Below are 6,276 nucleotides of genomic sequence, written 5' to 3' on the forward strand. Positions count from 1 at the left end.
TATGCTATCTGCCTATGTCAGCTTCAAGGATCATATTTGCATACTTGAATGGCTTAATCTTGCATGTTTAAGGCTTACAATTTGCACAATTGTATCCACATCATTAGCCGTATATGAGTCATTAAGTTATGCAACTTATGAACTGATTAATATCACTAGCAAGAGTTTATGTGCTTTTCCCACTATCATAAAAGCATGTCAGATGTTTACCAAGAATCTATGAGTTAGTGTATGTTTAAGCATAAGGATCAATTGGCTTAACGATTTGTTGTTTCTTCTTCTTTCTTGACAAATTTGCTATTGTGTTTGCTTAAGATGAGTTTTGAAAGTAATGACTTATTAAATTGGTGATAACATGCTCAAGTACACTTGAAAGATTTGCTTAAAATAAGGATTGGCTTACCAAGGTCAAGTTGAAGCCTAGATTCAGAAGCAAAAGCTTGTTTCAAATTAAAAATGGAAACTGTTAACTTAAAAAAAAACATGGTGTGTATATGTGAATTGTGTCAAATTTAGGGAATCATTTTAGAATTCAAGTTGACTAGTCAAACAAAACTATGTGATGTTGTATATAGTTTAACAAGTTTGCTTTGATAAGGAATAAGTATCCAGATTTCTTACTTTAAGAATTGAGTCTCGCTCTGTTTGGTTTATATGACCCTGGGAAGTTTTTCTAGTTGTGATGTGGACTGTGCTAACAGAATCAGGATTTTAAATATAATCAAGATTTGAGATGGTTTGTGTGATTAGATGCTGCCTAGGCTTTAATGAATGCTGGAATGACTATTCTCTGTTATGAATAAGCCTGTCTTTATTCATTAATATCCCTTAAGAGTATTATATGGACTCGGCTTTCACTAATTACATCACGTTGTTATTGTATCTCTACTATTTTGGTGTAACAGAGGTTTTATGCATCTCTTTGTAAGCACATGACCATATAGTGAAAGTGTTGTAAAACTTTCCAAGTTGTGTGTCATTTCACTTGAGAATCTGGACAAAATTCAATGAATGTCTTGCCTTAGAAAGGACTAATAAATTCTCTGATAACTTATTTCACTTGATGTTAACTGTTAGAATGCCACTGAAGATTAACATAAATCACGCTAAAGGTCAAAAAATAAATCTAAATAAGACCAACAAAAATCTGAAAAATCATGGGATCTTTTCTATTTGATTGAGATGTTACGCATATAGGGATATATCAAGTATACTGTCCTCACATATTTTGATATGTTACTGGTTTACATATCAAACATGCATTTGGTATATCATCCATCATTGCTTAGTATGATCCGTTAAAAGGTTAAGAAATCTTTTATGTCAATATGGAAAGGCAAAAATAAACTTTGGCCTTTTAAAATTAACTAGGAAGTATAAGTGTAATAATTTTAAAGGTTTTGATAGTGTTGAGTTAGGTTCTCTACATTTCCAGTTTTAAATCAAGACATGATAATTAATGAAATGCCTTATTTGGATCCTCCAAGTGGTTGGATGTTACGAATATGTTTAGTCTGAACCATATGCATTTTCATGTGAGTAAACATGTATTCATGTGAGTAAACAGTTTGGGTGTTGTATCAACTTTGTGCGCTGTTGCAAGTATATTTCAGTTGGCTATGTATATTTACGTATATTACTGGTATACCTTTGTTTAAAACAGCTATGAATGTGTATACATGAGGTATATTTCAATATACACAGTATATACTTCACTTACTGATTTGTTTTGAGTGTATATTCTACATGTTTAACCTTATCCATTGATTAGATACTAATCCCTTTCCTCTCATTGTTTGCATGACCATTGCATACGAGTCCGAGGGACTCGTCTTCTTCCGCATTCAACGATGGGCTAAAGCCCAACGCAATCTCTCCCCGTGTCAACCCATCCACAACAAAATAAAAGGGAATCTCTCGGGCTAAGCCCAATAGCGGCGGCATCTACAAAGACCGGTCAAAATGGACCAATTCATTTAATTTCTATTGTCGGACCAAGGCCCAAGATGAAAGAAGAAAGAAAGAACTCAATCCAACAAAGAATAGGTCCAATAGAATCTCCTTTATAATGCCCCATTCGATACTTATTACTCCTTTATTTTATTTTGCATTTAACTTGTATTATGCCACTAACCCCTTATCTTTGCTTTTATTTTCTTAATTTAGATGAACCTTAGCAAACCAATAGGGTTTAGTTTAGTGGTAGTTAAACTCGATAATTAATGCCATGTTTCACTCTTTCATTTTACCTTAAAATTATTTATAATACTTATAGTATTTGTCTTCATTAAAATAATTGATTTTCAAAAAGAGCATGACTACCTATTTGAACTAAGAGAATCATGATTTATTCTTGCTACTTTAAAATTTCGAACGTCACTAATATGCAAATATAAACTCTAGTATATTTTATAAATAACTCTTCAAGATTGAATTAATCACACATATTTTTAGCTAAGTATATTTAATAAGGAATGATAAAAGGGATAAAGAAAACTCACATTAGCTATTTTGATATATTCTCAAATCGCAAAATCAATTAATATCTCATCATTCGAATTGTTTTAAATATTGCACAAACCAAAGATTTTCGCGCTTATATACAAATTATTATATTTCACAAATCTCATTTTTATAGCATTATTATATATTCTCATTTAAAATCTTAATATTTATAAATCTTACTTTAAATAGTATTTAAAGACATCTTTCATGCAACTTATTATTTTTGTAAATCATATTTTTTTTAACAACCTTATTACATTTTTTTCTTCAAACTTTAGCAATATTTGTAAGTCATTTTTAGCTTTAATTAATTAACCTAAGTTTGGCAATGATAACCGTAAGTTAACGGATCCTAAAGGATGCCTAACCCCTTCCTTTAGGATAATATAGAACCCTTACCTAGAATCACATCAAAGTTGCTGCATCATTAATCTGAGGTTAGTTTTACCTGGTTAATAATTAGGTGCCCTAATCTTTAAAATCAATTAGGTGGCGACTTTTTAAAATCAATTAATAGGAATCACCACTATGTTGTACCTTAATTTATCCTTTGAAACGGGTATAACATACATTTCAAGGACGTTTAAAGTTATACATTCCTTATAATCATAAGGCGCCTTCAACCGTCAAAGAACCATTGTCTTGAATGTACCACTATCCAAAACTAGTTACATCAGTGCAACAAAAATGACATTGGATATTTTCAATTATATTTAAAAATCAAATCACCCTACCAATCCAGTCTATTACACAAGTCATAGTTTTGAGAATTTTAAGTCAAGTGAAAACTTAACATTGTATTTTGGGGAGAATCAAAGCGCAAATTATTTTCCTCAAATATAATTTGTCCGTCCTTAATAAAGAAACTCAATTTTTGGAACATCTTCCATTTTTTTGACTTAATCTTGTGAGGAATACAAAATACAAAAAACCGGATGAAAACTTAGAATTTGTGTTAAAAAAAATTGATGAAACTTAGATTTTTTTTTCTCTCATTCGAAATCGTATAATAAGATTTGAAGTTTGAATATTGAACCAACGCATGCGTGCAATTAGTGTGTTCCTTTGCGTTGTTACGTCAAATCAAATTAAGTACGGAGTATTGCATAATGCATGAATTAATCGCGCTATTTCAATCCTTGAAAGAGATAGCGCAAAGAAAATATCACAAGAGTATGATAACGCAAAAATTGTCGCGTTTATATATATGTATAATACAAAGAAATCATCGCGTTATTTTGTCATAACGTAAGTATTTTACTGCGCTATACTGCTGCAATATGTTATCACCTCAACTGTCATATAGAAAAAAGTCATGATTCGAATCAAACTTTAAGTGTTATATAACGTAATTTGACGAATAGTTACCAACCACACAAAATTGAGTTACAATGTCATTTTTTTGACCAATTTAGAGATATTAGTCGTGTTATATCATTCACTCCAGAAAACATATTCGACGCAATGGGTAGGACATGAGAATTGGGTGAAGTTTTTGAATACTCAAACAACCCGAACGAGAGATACAACCAACATTACAACAATATGATGATAGAGGAGTGGAATTGGCGTGTTAGGGACGCTGTAACACTGGAGCAAAAGTTAGCGTCAGTAGGGCTTAAACGCCCAAAAAAAGGTGCTATGTTAATGCCTCGTGAAACTCCACATGAGTTTAATTTTGCTCTTAACCGTTGTCGCTAAGAGAACAATCGAATGCAAATACATTGCATCTAGGGGTGAATATGGTGTACATGATAGCACAAGATTTAGATCCAAGGATTCTGAATCAGAAAATGTCCGATGAAGATTAATATTTTTTTATATAAAGTAAGTAGGTAGGGTCATAAAGACCAACCCCCAACCCCCCCCCCCCAACCCCCTCTCCAACTAGGAGTACATGGGGTTTGCAACTATAAGTAGCACTTTCTTTTTGTTATTAGACTACAACATATTCAATGTTTTAGTAGAGAAACTCAAACTTTGGTTTTTACCCTTCCAAAAGAACCAAATAGCAAAGGATGATGAGAGTTCAAATCATAGCAAAGCTTTTTCTTACATACCTGTGGATTTCAAATGTCCAGATGAGCTAAATCCCACCTCTTACAGAGCGAATGATGATTTCCGTAGTGTGAAATATTCAGATCCGCGAGAATATTATTGCGATTTACGCAGAATGGTCACATCGATACAACCGAACGTCTTATTCGTGACTTGGAAGATCTCAACGCTCCAATCCCAACAACGTACTCCATAACCATACCCTATAAGGTCCGTAATCCTGCAGTTTGCCATGCAAAAGTTGGTTTAAGAACAAACATCATCAATCGGTAGGGAATCTTCACATCTACCGAAAAGATGTGTCTTAAGAAACCGCCAATATTTTTCCGAGGACGAGATTAAGGACTTCTATTCTGATGATGGTTAAGAATGTTGTGATTTTTAGTTTTTTAAAGTTTAATTTATGATGATGTTGTTATTTTGAAGAATATTAGTATGTTTAGTTTTTTATCAACTCAAGGGCATGAATGGATGAATGTATTTTAAGTTTTTTTTTTTTTTAATGATTGTATTTTTACTATTTTTGGTTTATTAATGAACAAGTTTAAGTATTCGTAAAGAACTTAAAGCTAATGACACCAAGCCTTCAAACAAAAATGGCGTTTCCAGCACTTTTCAACCACAAATGATAAATCAAGATTTTCTTTATCCTGATGTATTGAGCCTACCTTATTAATGGCACAAAAATAAGTAAGGTTTTATATGCACATTGCTTTCGGGTCCCGAAGCATGATTAATCTATGGTCAAAGTACGTTAAAAAAGTGTAATAAAAGTGCTAATCAATCAAGGGCAAAAAAAAAAAAAAAAGGAACCTTTATAAACAGATTACACTGACTAAAAGCACTTGACTTGCACAAGTCTCGGCTAAGTGCTTTAGCGCAGTATTTTACTGCGCTAAAGCACTTAACGGCTCCGTCACAGTTAAGTGCTTTAGCGCAGTATTTAGGTACTTGTGTCACTTTTTTTTTTTTGTTGGGGTATTTTGGTTCAAAAGGTTTTTTTTTTTTTTTTTTAATGCTTGGTTCCGACTTTTATACCTCCACCCCACTCCAATTTCTCTATCACACCCAAATCCACCCACCCTAACTCCACCAACACCCATCCTACCACCTACCACCCACTACCCCTCACCCCACACTACTCCTCACCCCCACCCACCCTCCACCTACTTTAAAGTTTCTGGCTTTATCTCCTTTACCTTAGTTTTCTTAAATATAAAAGAGTTAAGGGTATTTTTTTTAGTAACCTATGTTATTACATTGTATAATACAACAAAAAACAAAACATAAAAATGTTATTAAACCACTACAAACGATGGCCTATCAAAAGGGTTGTTTATTAATACAGTACAATATAATATAATACGATACTATACAATACCACATTGTACATTATATATGAAACCATGGGTAGTGACCATCCCATCCAAACAGAGTGTAAGTTATTTAGCTAACGGTAAATAAGAATTTAATCCTATCACCAATTATCTAGTGAGTTATATATCTTATCTGTGATCCCTCCGGTTCAATCTATGTGATGTAATTTAATTTAGTACTGAGTTAGAATCTTGAAAGTTACTATATAAAAACATGTCACATAATATTATATTGTCATTGTAAAACTTTTGAAATTTGTGATTTTAGATGTGAGGTAACATTTGTGCATCGGCTATAATATCTTCTCATTAAAGGGGGAAAATAAGATCATTTTTT

This window comes from Lycium ferocissimum, chromosome 2 (genome assembly GCF_029784015.1).
Source record: "Lycium ferocissimum isolate CSIRO_LF1 chromosome 2, AGI_CSIRO_Lferr_CH_V1, whole genome shotgun sequence".
Lineage (NCBI taxonomy): Eukaryota > Viridiplantae > Streptophyta > Magnoliopsida > Solanales > Solanaceae > Lycium > Lycium ferocissimum.